General features: G+C 37.2%; 1 protein-coding gene across 1 annotated transcript in view; it reads right to left on the reverse strand.

Annotated features, from left to right (window-relative positions):
- Positions 1-15,277, reverse strand: part of RBFOX3 (RNA binding fox-1 homolog 3) — a 3,506,422-nt gene that overhangs the window by 2,536,425 nt on the left and 954,720 nt on the right. Inside the window, exon 3 of the mRNA XM_044068066.1 lies at positions 5,689-5,786. The gene's annotated coding sequence lies outside the window, so the exon portion shown is untranslated. The remainder of the gene's footprint in view (positions 1-5,688; positions 5,787-15,277) is intronic.

Raw genomic sequence — 15,277 nt, forward strand, 5'->3', positions numbered from 1 at the left:
CAATGTGATATGCACTGGTAGAAGCATAAAACAGAATGTTGAATTACACATGCATCGCAAATGCAACTAGTATTTTCTTTGCTACATAAGCTGAGTAAACGCAGTGTTTAAGTGTTTAATAACTGACATAATGTCTATATTCGTTTTTTCAGAGAACAACTTGTATAACTGGTCAATAATGGTAAGACAGAGATACAAGACGAGTATGCTTATTACTCTGGTAATCAAAATGTAGTACTGCAAATTGATATCAGTTAGGAAGTTAGGAACTGCAAACTGAAATCACTGCTGTCGATTTTCTGTTATTAATGTTCACAGCATATCTAAAGTTAAAATGGATACTGGGTTTAACAGTCAATTTCTTATTCTGCAATAATACTGTAGTGCATAGAGAACCCTGATTATGCTCCACAATCAGAAAAAAGATAAACCTATTTTGTGCTTCTGTAGCATAAGGCCTAATCATAACATACTTCACTTTCAACGGTCCCTGAATAACTTTTCTTATAAATCTGCAAAGGTTTACAGATGTCAGTCCGTAAGTAATTTATTTAAATTAGGGCAGTATTTAAAAACTGCCCCTGACTTTGACCTGCAATATTTATTTGTTGTCTATGTCTTGTTAAGTGTTTTATTGCTATCAAAGGCAGTAAAACACTTTGGCATGTTTTTTTTTTTTCTGTTACGCAATTACATGTTGTAGATAAAACTCCATGCACTACAAAGATTTATGACTGGGTCTCACCAATCATAACCCGTTATTATGTGTTCTCCACATGGATGCCAACATTCACCTCTTGGGATTTGCTCTTGAGGTAAACTTCATGGCATCCACATCTCGAACATATAATAATGTGGTTATGATCACAGATCCGATCACAACCTTCCATGCTTTGCATGTCCATTTTGTTTCTAACGCCCTTGTACAGAATGAATTAATCCCTGTCTACTCATTATGCTTTATAAATTTGTCATAAAAAACTGTCTGCAAAATGTGTCACATTTCTAATATGCAATGAAGTAAAACATGAAATGCTCTGACATATCTGAGCTTGTTTCACACTGTTGCTTGTAACTTGTACTACCAGAGACTTATGAGGGTTAACTGCTTCTTTCATGGCTTTACTTATTGGCAAAACGATGTATTATTAATACCTTGATTATTTCCAAAAATGCACAGTACACAAAGGTTAAGAGGTTAAATATATATATAGCTATAGATATGCACAAATATTCAACTCTGCATGCATAATGGTGCTAATGGAAGTCAGAGACAAATGCACTGTACCAGATCTGCCATCAGAAACTACATTACAACAGCAACATCTCCTTCATGCATAAGTGCATATGATGTCAGTAGAAGCTCTGCTCCATATTTCCATCCCAATCTGCCTGGGTTTAAGTCAGTCCGCACTCTGAGTAGTAGTAGTAAGTACACTAAGTTTGGAGCAGTAACAGCTGAAAGTAGCATATGGACAGCTGGAAGGGATGAAGTCGTGGGGGAGGGAGGAGTGGTAGTAAGGACACTAAATTAGGAGCAGTAACTGCATAAAGCAGTATATGGTCAGCTAGAAGGAATGCAGCTGTGAGGGGTGGGGGCAATTGAACTAAAAAAATAAATAAATAGGACAGCAAGCAGTGTGCTGCTGATGCATTTCTGGTATTCTAACCTCCAATACAGAAACCATTTGGCAATACATAATGGCTAAAACATGCATGTACACATATGCACACAGACATAAACAGATACAGATAGACAAAGACATACATACACATGTGCACACGCATATGAACACATGTCCATACACACACATACACACACACACACACACACACACACACACACACACACACACACACACACACACACACACACACACGCACATACATACAAGTAAATATAGACATAAAATATAAGCACAAAACAAACAGACATATCCCTACACACACCACACACTTAACACACCAAAGTATAACTATATCTAGAACATGCACACACATACATGCATAACCATACATGTAAATATAGTGACATTCTACAAGCACACACACACACACACACACACACACACACACACACACACACACACACACACACACGTACATGAGCATCCAAGTAAAACTGTACATAAACAAAACAAACAGTCACCCCCACACACATAACATACCAAAATATAACTATACATATAAATACAGGCAAAGAATATGCATATGCCCACACACACACACACACACACACACACACACACACACACACACACACACACACGCACACATGCATAACTATCTATATAATTATAGTGACATGTCACAATCACAATAGCACATGTGCACACACACACACACACACTCTCTCTCACACTTATAAGTACTAAAGTAGCCCTATACATTGAAGCATGCACTTAAAATGCAAAATCACACAGAAGCAGTCTTCTAAGATCCACCAGCAAACTCCTACTCTTGTTAGATCACAGTAGCAAAATGGAAGTGACAGTAAGGAGGTGTGGCTATCGAATCCATAATTATATCCCAACTAGGATCACTATAATGGCAGTGCAGTACTGTACATGTGCTAAAGTGTGAAGAGGGGAAACAAGATGTTTTATGTATGAATAGGCAAAGAGGTAAACACAAAACATACTGTTCATGTACTTTTGTCCAGTACTTTATATTATTTATGCCATTATGTCTTGTACTATGTGGAGCTCTATACTGTGAGACACAGTCACAAGTGCATAAGCAGGGGCAGTGTCCTTATCCTGTCCACCAGCTACAGACATGCACAACTCAGCTGCATATCCACTATGTCCACAAGTGAGCAGTACTCCGCATTCCTGCTGTGCACTTTCCATTACCCACTGAAGTACCAAATCCACAGACACATGTGAAGCCATGCCACTATGGTTTTGTGCGCCACTGAACTTGATGGAATAATTAGATGTTGTTCATTATAAGGTTCGCATGACACTACATAATGACCTTATGCTAACAGACATGCGATTCAGTTTATGGACTTTGAGTCCATCAATTTCATGGCAGAAATACCCTCTACCCTGAATAATGTGCACAGTCCAAAGTCCATGTGCATTGCTGGTTGAAACTATTTTATGAAGTTCTGCTATTCTGAACTAAGTAAGCATTTTTCAAATAATGCATACATATATAATTATTAGCTTGTTTTACTTTACTGAACCACATTCTTCTCCATCCCTGAATTTGAGCTGGCAGTTAGTGTATACCAAATATGGCAACTGTACCCATCAAAATGGTACCTACAGTACATACACTCACATACTTCGGTACTTTCCAAACATTCCTTCTCATAAAGAGCAGGCACCATCTTCCCTCCTTGACATCCTTCTGTTTTATAAATAAAGTACAAGCCGACACTGCCACACTATCATCACAATTCTTAGTATACAATGTCTTACTGATGGTTAAACTGCTCAAACAAAGGAAATCATTAGAACTATGATGTCTGAGATTTTGTCCCCGAGGTTGCACACATTGGTGTAGGTACATTTACATGCACAATCATTTCTTTCTTTTTAATTACCTTTCAGCCTCCTGTCACTTTTTTCCTTCCACTCAGCTTTCTACTCCTGACATTTCATTCTTGTATGGATTTTTTTAACCAATCTATAGTTTAAATTCATGCCATAATAAGTTTCTTATTTTGTTACTCTAGGCATATGTCATTCTGTTGGTACTCATTCAGTCATTCTGGTACGTACCACTGAGATTCTAGTGCAAAGGTTTTTTGGCTCTAATATATGGAGACTGGTGGTGTTATCTACATATACTGAAAAAAATAATACATATGCACTAGAAAGATGGTAGCCATACAGGAGCTTAAAGAAGCTGGTGTGAGTTTACCTCCTGACCTTTGCGAGAAGGGAGACTAGCACCTTATTGTGAAGGGACAAAGGTAAGGCTACAGTAGAACATTTGAAAAGAAACAGATAAGGGTATTGATTCATATGAGATTACTAGGCTAATTGCTTAAAAGCCCTTTCAAGCCTAGGCAATATAACCTAATTTTACCCAATCTATGGACCCTGGGGGCAAGATGATGGGATGGGTCTGTGCCTATGACTTGAGAATCTTACAGACTGCAAATTCACATCGGGATAGTGCATATATCCCTTATGGACAGAGGCAATTTCTCATCCATTGAACTTAAATGCTAGGCTACCTACTTTTGTAGGTCACTTAAAGCTTAGCCATTTTCATTTATGAAAATCAAACTCTGCACCTTTTGTCTGAACAACCACTGACTGAACAGGTTTGGTTAATATTGAGTGTATGCCATCCATGAGCTTGCTAACTTACTGAATTACAATTCTACAAAGGATGGATCCAACCACAATGTTCAGTATGTGGGATTATTGATATAAGATCTGCTTCTGATCTTTGATCTACTTTCATATGCATCTACATAGACTGAGAGTTGATTACATACATTTATATATGCAAAATACAGTTGACAATGTTACCCATCTACTCTACAATGCTTCCATAATATAACTATAGAGTACTGTTGAAGAGGGTCAAAATGCACCTGTACCCCTAATCTCCATAGTTTGATATTCCTCTTATCTCGCATAAAGCACAGCCCTATGAGATGTATTTATAAGAATGATCTTTTCCCCAAGGTCATATGCCCAAAGACATAATATAAAGTCTTTTGGGAAATGGGGTGATAGTGAGGCTTGCCCATTCCAGAAAACTAGTTTCTAGTGATTCATGCTACATATCATATGATGAGTTGACCTGTTTTTAATATAGGAGGTTGTTGTATTTTGGAAAAGTTTCAGTAAGTTCTGTATTCAGAACTCTACTTCATTTGCTTAAATTCATCAAGTCACAATTCAGTTCTGTGAGTACTAGCTACTTGGTATGGACACATATTTTTCATATCATAAAGAATTACTAAGGACGTTATTTGTTCTAGGTATCCTGTCTTTCCCACAGTCAGTTTTATACAGATCTACTCACAGATTTCAAATTTCACAGTAATGTACACAATGTGATTTATGACCCCTTGACCAAATCACCTAAATATTTGTATTCGTTTGATGTGTAAACTCCAGCCATGTCCTACAATGACGAAAGAATCAGTCAAACCTCGCGGGGCAAAAACGTTGTATTTATTCCAGCTATTCTTTGCCAATGCACTACATATTAAATATAAATGAAAAATGACTTTAATGAGATCAGGGAGGGTACCGATGCAGTACACAACTTTGAAATCAACTTTTTTGTGTGCATGCCTAAGTTAGGTAATTTTAGATTTCCTTCTAAAGTGAGAAAAAAGTGAGTAATAGTTCAGAGCTCCTTCTATTTGGCTGTGTTTATAAAGGTGCAAAGTGATGTACACAGTGTTGACAGCTCAGAATACTGGTCATAATTCACCAATTGATTTGTCACAGACTACTCATTAAAAAATGGTTGGCTACCACGTAATCTTCTGTGTGCAAAACAAAGTAGATAAAAGTTGACTGTAAGAAAAAGTGCTCCAAAAATTACAATCAGCTGCACAACATTCTATCAGTTGTTCGATTTAAAAAAGTGAAATATTAATAGAATCACTAGGCACAAAAGAGCTGCCTGTTTTCTGCTGATATATTAACAAACTTGCAGATAATATGAAAGTAATACTACAAAAGAGGAAAATACGAATCTTACAGTGTTGCAGAATGTCTCCCGTTTGACTTCTTCAAACAGAATCCCACATTCCTATTATATCCTGGTCTTCTTTAATTTTTGCTTTTCAGTGAAACATTCTAGGGGAAAAAAAGATAATCCCAGTTAACATATTGAATCAGATAACAATTAGTAAAAAAAAAAAAAAAAAAAAAAAACCACCCACTCTTCTACTAAGGTTTGGATAAATAAATATATACATGAATGTTGTTTGGAAAAAAGTTCTTGTGCATATAATCACATTTGTAAATCCAGCGTATAGACTCTCTTACAATCTATAATATATTGCTGTTATGGTAAGGGTCTGCCAGATAAGTATACATTTTTTTTTACAAAGCTAGAATACAAATACACATTCAACCATATACATAATGAAATGTGAACACAAAAAGCTCACAAAGATGCATGTTGTTATATACTTAAGTGAAAAAAACCCATATTTTTAACATTTGTCCCCCCAAAAAAAAAACAGGGAAACAAGAGATGAGAATTTTTGTTAACTCTAACTCCATATTCTGAAACAAAAAAGAACCCCCTCCCAGTATAGTCTCTTGCACAAGTGCAAAAAAGTACAGTTGTATAAAATCTTATCATAACAGTAGAAATTCTTGCCTTCATTGCTGCAGTAGTCATTACTTGTGGGATTCCCTGATGTAAAAGGCCTAACATCAGCCAGCATACCAAAGCCTACTGTTACTTTAAGGTGTGCCAAATGTCACCTGTACGCTCCTCACATAGTGTAAGACATAAAGGTAACATCCAAAAATACCATCTTCAGAACTGATTGCCCAAGTAGGAACAGTAGTCTAAGGAAACCCAGGAGTTAACCAGTACATCCAGGAAGAAAAAGGACTAGGGGGAAGGAGGGTGGGACTTAATACTGCAGCAGTGTAGGCTGGGACATCTACTGTTAGTCTAAGATTTTACACAACTGTACTATGTCCTTACATTCACTTCTGCAGTATTCGTTACTTGTGGGAGAATGACAAAACTCAGGAAGAAACTTATAAGGAGGAGGGAGCAGCTGAGCCCTCTAAGAAGCCACGAAGAATGGCCCTAGCAAAACCAGCTCTTGCTCTGGGGATACCACCCAACTTGGAGTGTTTGGTAAAAGTATGCAGAGAAGTTCAGGTAGCTGCTAGAAGAACAGAATTAGTATCTAAGCCCTTGAAAAAGCACCAGAGGAAGCCACAGCTCTAGTAGAATGAGTCTTAACAGAAGGAGGGCTTTTACCATGAAAAGTATAACAAAAAATAGCCTTTAAAATCCCAAGAAGAAACAGTTTCTTGGATACAGCTAAAGCTAAGGGCCTAGGATGAAAAGAAACAACTGATCAGATTTTCTAATAGACTTAGTCTTCTCCAAATAAAATCTGAGTCGCCTATGCATATCCAAAGTATGCAGTACCCTCTCACTGCCAGATTGCGAAAAGGGGGAAAAAGTAGGCAAATGAATAGAGTGATTAAGTGACAATTCATTAACCATCTTGGGTATAAAAGAAGGATTAGTATGCAAGGGCACCCTGTCCTCATGAAATATCAAAAAAAGGAGGACAAGCCATAAGGGCTTGCAACTCAGACATGCATCTGGCAGAAGTAAGAGCAGGCTCAAAAGGAGACAAACTAGCGCTGAGCAATTCACACAAATAAGAGAGAACCAAAAGAACATCCACAGTAAGTGGGTCCAGGTTATGACCAAGACACCAAACAGAAAACCTCTTCCATTTGGATAAGTAGGATTGCCTAGTAGTAGGTTTCCTGGGCTCCTGCTGAACCTTCAGCATGTCCTCAGAAAAAAGGTGACTATGTGGAATCAAAATCCTATTACCCACAGTGTCAGTTGATGTGTGCACAGGTGGGGATGTATGAGAGATCCCTTGTCTTGTGTGAGTAGATCCACCATGTGAGGTAACTTGTGATGATTGCCCTTGGCTAGATGCTGAAGGAGAGGGAACCAGTGCTGTCGCAGCCTAAAGGGAGTCACCAACAAGATTTTGGGAGCACCCTGTCAAATCTTAAGCAAGTCTTTTGGAATGAGAGGAAGGGGAGGGAATGCATAAAGAAAAATCCCCTTTCATGAAAATGAAAGTGCATCCACCTTCCACACCAGATGACCCTGGACTCTGACACAAAACAGAGAAAGTGGTCTGCTCAGAGGAGAGACAAATAGATCTACACTGATGGACAATGTACAGAAACACATCCCTGTGAAACATCCATTTGAGGGATTGAGTGACTGCCACAATGTTCTGATATGAAGGGATATAAACTGCCTGAAGAGCCACTCGATACTTGACAGCCAGATCCCAAACCAAGAGTGCCATCTGGCAAAGAACATATGATCTTGTTCCTCCCTGTTTGTTTACATACCACATTGTTGTGGTATTGTCTGTGAATACCTTGGGAGGCCCTGGAGAGAAAAGAGGATGAAAAGCCTGAAGAACCAGCATAATAGTTCTCATCTCTTTGACACTGATGTGCTTCTTCAGAAGAGGCAACCACACTCCCTGTACCTTTAGGAAGCCAAATGTTGCTCCCCATCCCATGTTTGAAGCGTCTGGGAACAGTTTCTGAGAGGGTAAAGGGGGGTGAAAAGGGAACCCTGGATTCAGGGACAACTGCTGGATCCACCAGTGAAGTTCCTTCTTGAGACAAGGAAGAAGAGGCACTGCAAATTCTAGAGGATGTGCATGTTGAAGCCAAACTGACTTCAGAAACCACTGAAACTTTCTCTTGTGAAGTTTGGCCAGAGGGAGCATTGTAATGGTGGATGCCATGAAACCCAGAGCTCTTAGAAACTTCGTGGCTGTAATGCAGGCCAGAGGAAGAAGACTTTGAAAGATAGAAATGAGAGTTAAGGCATCTGGAGGAAGCAGGCCAGCATAGGCAATGCCTGACTCCTGTAACCAAGGCAAACACAAGAACCAAGTCCCAGCCACTGATAAAGATAACTGCCAGATAACACCAAAAATCCAAAGCATAAAAATTGGCAGGAACACCACAGCTTCACACAGTAAAAATATTTATTTGTAAAAATGGACCAGATAAGCGCTTTCGCACTGCAAAAACCAACGCTTCTTCAGATCATAAAAATACAAAGTCACAACTCAGTTTAAAAACAGTTAGATGTTCAATCAGCTATGTTAATTCATCACTTCATTAAACCAATTTCCTCCCTTTCAATACAGGTTTTAAAGAGGCACAAGCATTAATACTAGGATGTTTATCAGAATGTAGCATCAAGATCCATTTAAGTTTTACTGTTTCAGCATAGTTAGTGAGATCACCCCCCCCCCCAGTGACCCACATGAACTATTTGTAGGGCTCTATAAACAAACTCATTTTTCTCTAATATGTTTAGCTAGTGCATTGTTCATATTGCAAGTCTTAATCTCATAAGAATAACTACAAATGCTATCTTTTAATCTCTTATTGGTCTTACCAACATAGAATCCTGTGCAGGACTTGCATGTGGCTAAGTAAATCACATTTGCTGTACTACAATCTGCATAGAATCTGGGACTAAAATATATATTTAATCTGTGGATGTTTAAACATTTGTTCCTGTGAAATATATGTACAGGCTCTGCAATGCCTGCAGCTGTATGTATCAAGTATGGCAGATAGCAAGTTACTTGACCTAGTATTACAATTTCCTGTGCACAGTTGTCTTTTCAAATTTAAACAATTTTTGTACATAAAGGAGGGATTGTTCCCAATTATTTCAGCTGTCTTGTTGTCACTTGTGAGTATTCCCCAGTTTTTTCATATAATATTATAACAGAGCCTACATCATTTGTGTACTTTAAACCAAATCTGAGTTTACTGACAAAGCTTCTATCCTTATGGGCACTAGAAGCATGTCTAGAGAAGTATGGGGCAACAATGTTTTTCCTATCCTTGACCACCCTCTCTTTATGCTGCATCAGAAGGTCCTTCTTATAGCCCCTTTTCAAAAAATGTTGACTCAATGCATCAATGTTTTCATGAAATGCTTCCTCTTGTGTGCATAGCCTAGAGGTTCTCATGTATTGGCCTCTTACTACATTAGGATATATATGCCTGGGGTGCATACTATCAAAGGACAAGTAACTATTGTTCCAACATTGCTTTTGGAATAAATTGGTATCTATCTGACCCATTTGGTTAACCGTTAATCATACATCCAAGAAACCTATCTCTTTATGTGACATGGACATAGTAAACTTCAAAAATTCAGTAGTATGGTTAATGTAGTGAAGAAACCCATACAATTCTTCATGCCCCTCTCCCACAAGATAAAAACATCGTCCACAAAATGACGGTAAAATCTAATGTGTGGTCTGTGTATATTGTTATTGTTAAGCACAAATTGTTCCTAAAGAAAATGCAGCCACTTTTCAGTGAAAAGCAAAATTTAAAGAAGACCAGGATATATGAGGAATGTACATAGTTTTAAGTTATGTACATTAAAGGAGGCTAACAGCAGACTGACAGCAGCACAGCAGTTGCTAAAACATCCAAAGCTAACAATAAGCACAAACAACTATAACCTTTGAGGATAAATGAGTTAATACCCTAAACCCTAGTGTTTCTCAACCTCAGAGTGGGTGCACATGGAATCAAAGTTTCTGCATGAGGTGAAGTGGGGTTTGTCCCCGCTTAAATTTATTTTTATTTATTTATTTATTTTACATTTGTTGACCGGGCTAGTCTGGCTGGATACATGTCCATTTTCAGCAGAGGCCCGAAGAGAAAAGCTCCACTAAATACTAAGTACATTACAAAATATTACAAATGTTTATAAGTAACAAATTAGAAAATCATAACATCACACAGAATGCAAGATAGATTCAGGAGAAGCACATTTCGATGAGCAGTTAATACCATATTAGCAATTTTACATAGAATGTACCTAGGTCGATTAGTACTGTAAAAGGAGAAGAAATAAGACAGATACTAATAGGAAGAGTGAAGGAGAGATGTAGTATGAGAAAGAAAAAGGTTAAATACTTTTTATGTCTTTTTTTCAATTGGCTTTGAAGTAGCTGATGGGTCACTATCAATGATGCAGAAATCAACTGGCAGTCTGCTGATGTCTATACACGTATGTAAGGTGTAAGTGACAGATAAGAATCTCTAGCCTACTCCCAATATAACTGGACAGCCAGTCTGTCTTCAAGAAATCTTTTGCTCTTGGCTACCAGAAATTATGTGTAATGTCCCTTGCATTCTTAAATCTGGATAATGTCTGAATACATACATAATAAAGACAAGACATGTCAGAAAGAGTGCATGCTTGATATAGCATTTCCACAAAACACAAATGCTAAAAAACAAATGCATGGTTCACACACAAGGTCACAGTAATGTGAGTGTGGGCACTGGTGGGTATAATTAGAAAGTGTATGTGATAGTCCAGTACCATGACATGGTGGTTGTACAGCTGCCTCTTTAGTAATGATATAATATGTTAGAATGGAAACTGGACCATGGGTTCCAGAACAACTGTGCAGATGAAATCATTAATTAAATGGGTAAATGGAGGGGCCTTGGAGTCCTACCTCCCAGCATGCAACAAATGTACAGCTTTTTTCCCATAATTCAAAGATGGCTGACCAAGAAACTCATGTTGTAAACAAGACAATATTTTGTAGATATTTCATAAACATAAGTAAGCACACAGTTATCTATATAGCTGTCTACATCAATATAGCTACATGTATGGTAGTCAGAGATTAGGGTGACAATACACAACTTTGCAAATGGACACTGATTTTACAGATGTTCTTGTAAGGGGGAATTTTACTTTCCCCTTAAGCTGCAGTAACTGTGGAACAGATTAACTTTAGTTTAATAGTGCAGGGGACACAGCTCCCTACAAGAATAAGATTGTGGGGAACTGTGACACCATAAAAAAAGATAACTTGAAAGATTATTGGGGTGTCATTTTGATAATTTGTAATGTTTCATATGGCATTCAGGATTATAGTTCCCTGTTCATATGCATATGTAGTTGTATGCATAGAGGTATATAATAAATGTATGTGTGTGTGTGAGTGTGTGTGTGTATCTGTATCTATCTATCTAGTGATGTAAAACTATCATCATTAAATTGTGTATCTTTTTTAGCATCATCAGGTTTTTAAAACTTCATAAAATATTTTCCTTTACAGCAGCAGTGCAGACTTACACGTCCTTTCATGACCTAATTCCAGGACATGAAGGTAGAGTTCAGAAATGTCTTTACCACAATGTTCATGCTCCCCAAGTTACTTCAACATGGTACACCCCACATGATGGTGCAGGTCAGTGTCAGGCCAAGGCACAGGTAGTACTCCATATCAAACTTTGTTCTGAACATCTGTGCCAGTAATGGATAATGCAATCCCAGTACACTATATGCTAAGGAAGCAATAATGCATGAAAGGGTGTGTGTTATTGTGTAACTAATGCCAGTCCAGAGGTGTTCAGAGGCCTGACATTGCAGGCAGAGGGCATCTACCTTCCTGGAAGGGTGTTATTTACACAATAACACACACCCTTGAAGGCATTCTTGCTCTTAGAGAATGGGCTGTTTGTTAAATTGTTTGTATTTTTTTTAATTTCTATATCGATATAGATATATGAATGTATGTGTATATGAATGTATGTATGTGTGTGTGTGTGTGTGTGTGTATGTATGTATGTGTGTGTGTGTGTGTATATATATATATATATATATATATATATATATATATATATATATGTGTGTGTGTGTTTGTGTGTGTGTGTATGTATGTATGTGTGTGTGTGTGTGTGTGTGTGTGTGTGTGTGTGTGTGTGTGTGTGTATATATATATATATATATATATATATATATATATATATATATGTGGGTGTGTATGTGTGTGTGTGTGTGTGTGTATGTATATATGTATATGTGTGTGTGTGTGTGTGTATATATATATATATATATATATATATATATATATATATATATATATATATATGTGTGTGTGTGTGTGTGTGTATATATATATATATATATATATATATATATATATATATATATATATATGTGGGTGTGTGTGTGTGTGTGTATATATATATATATATATATATATATATATATATATATATATGTGGTGTGTGTGTGTGTGTGTGTGTGTGTGTGTGTATATATATATATATATATATATATATATATATATATATATATATATATATATATATATATATATATATGTGTGTGTGTGTGTGTGTGTGTGTGTGTGTGTGTGTGTGCTCTTAATAATATTGTTGTGAAACAGTTAGTATATGCTGGCTAATAATTGTGGGTTGAATTCACTAAATAATGAGTTACAATTAAGTTTCAGAGTTTATCATTCCTCTGAACTAATCAGGGACAAATTCAGAAGCAATCAGGGGCACTTTTAAAATATTAATATTATTAATCTGAGACATTGACAGAATAAGAGAATGTGAGTTAATATATGTTTTTTGAAGTAAAAATGTCTATAACCGTATTTATTGTCATTGTTGATTAAATATAATTCACTGCACTTTTTCTAAAAGTCATCAGTTTTAGGAAGGATTAAGAGAAGTAGAGCTAAAATTTGAGTCAAAATCAGAGGTGATGCTCAAAATTAGGGACAGTTAAGAGGTATGAATTTCACATCCTTCAGAAAATGCATAGCAACTTAAATCATAGGATCACAGGATCATAGGAGGTTACTAGGCTATTGACCCAGAGACCATTTCAAGCCTAGCTGTTTCATCCCAATGTAATACATAGATACTCTAGTCAATACCCAGGACTGTATTTATTATATACTGCCCATGTAGGGTTGTGGGTGCTATCCCCTGTATTAATTTACAGTGCCCAATTCACTCGTCCAGGTTCCTTTTGAACTGTGTCATAGAGGTGCTCTGCTTCACATGAATTGGTAGACTGTTCCAAAGACATGGCAGTCACTGGGAGACAAATCTGTCCCTCCTGCATGTCCTATTCAAGTCGCAGGCCATATTTAGGTCCCTGCAATGGGCAGCTGTTGAAAAAGTTGATTTATGGTTGTGCAGCAAATTCCTGCTATTATTGCAACTTTCTGATTTTATGAAAGCAATATTTAAAATCTGTCCCTATTTTTGAGCTTTTGTTCCCCATTAATTTAGGCTTTATCCAGATTTATTGCACAAAGAGGTTGAGAGGGATGCATACTCCTTAATTTTAAGAGTTGCACTCACTGCTCAAACAATCTCTCTCTCTCTCTCTCACACACACACACACACACACACACACACACACACACACACACACACACACACACACACACACACACACTCACACACACACACACACACACACGCACACACACATACTTTTACTTTCATGCATGCAAGCATGCACACTCTCAACAAAAACATAAACACACATACTTTTCTATTTTTTATTATCCATTTGTCTTAATTTTATGCTCACTAAACAGTAAAGCACTGCTTAGTGGGCATTAGATAATGGCTCGATTGCTCTCACTTTTACTTACACACACACACGGTACACACACACACAAAACTTTTATTTTCTTTTTTTTAAATTTTACTCTCATTAAACAGCAAAGGAGGTACTTAGCGAGGGAAAAATAATGGTGGCCATTAGCTTTCTTACAGTCTGACCTCCGAAGCATCTTAATATGCTGTTGTGTAGTGGTGGACTGATTTTTCAGTGACACTACCTGTACATTAACATCCTGCTGGAGAACATTCATTCTCCAATCAGAGTGGCAATGTACACATCACTCATTCTCTAATTAGCCATATTTATCCCTAACATATAGCAACACATGCCAAACTCTGATCTGCATATTTATGTCATTTATAGTACTGCATTCATCAGATCTTTAGCTAGGTGATTTGCCAACCTATGCTCCTGTATTAACTCAAAGATGAGCAGCAAAAAATAGTTTTCTCAATATTAAAGACAAAAAAAAAATCCTTTAACTACACAGAGCTGCTTGCTATAAATGCAACCACAGATGCATTCTTGACATTCATTTATAAAGCCAAGATATGCACACAGCTTCATAAATCACTGCTGGCACTGCACTACCAGAGGTACACGAGACTCATGTCCCCTAAGAGAATGTCCCTGGGCAGCAGTGTTTGCCTCACCATAGCTACAGCTCAGGCAGCCATAGCAGCTTTCTTTATTTAATGCTTCAAGTAATGTAGCCACCATATTGGTGGAATTATGAGCAAAGCCAGTGTTGCTGCAGGCATTTCAACAAGATCACATGACCAGTGCCTTTGAAGGTAAAAAAACAGACTGGTGTGCAAAACCAATTCATATTTATCCAAAAGTCCGGGTAACTGACACCTCTGGATGTCACAGAATCAGAATGAAGTGCAGCATCCAGTGATGGCCAGATACAATCAGATAATTCAACATTTGCATACTACTCAAGGAAGAATTATCAAATACCTCTCATGACATCCGCTACATTTAGATGAACTGAAAATGCTTTGGTAGCATGCTTACCTGTCTTTAACTACTTTAGAATTTAATTCTTATTTTGTAGTGAATCTGACAAAGGGATAATTTTTTTTTAATTTTT

The sequence above is a fragment of the Protopterus annectens genome, chromosome 4.part0, assembly GCF_019279795.1.
Source record: "Protopterus annectens isolate FY-2018-M chromosome 4.part0, PAN1.0, whole genome shotgun sequence".
NCBI classification, from domain to species: domain Eukaryota; kingdom Metazoa; phylum Chordata; order Ceratodontiformes; family Protopteridae; genus Protopterus; species Protopterus annectens.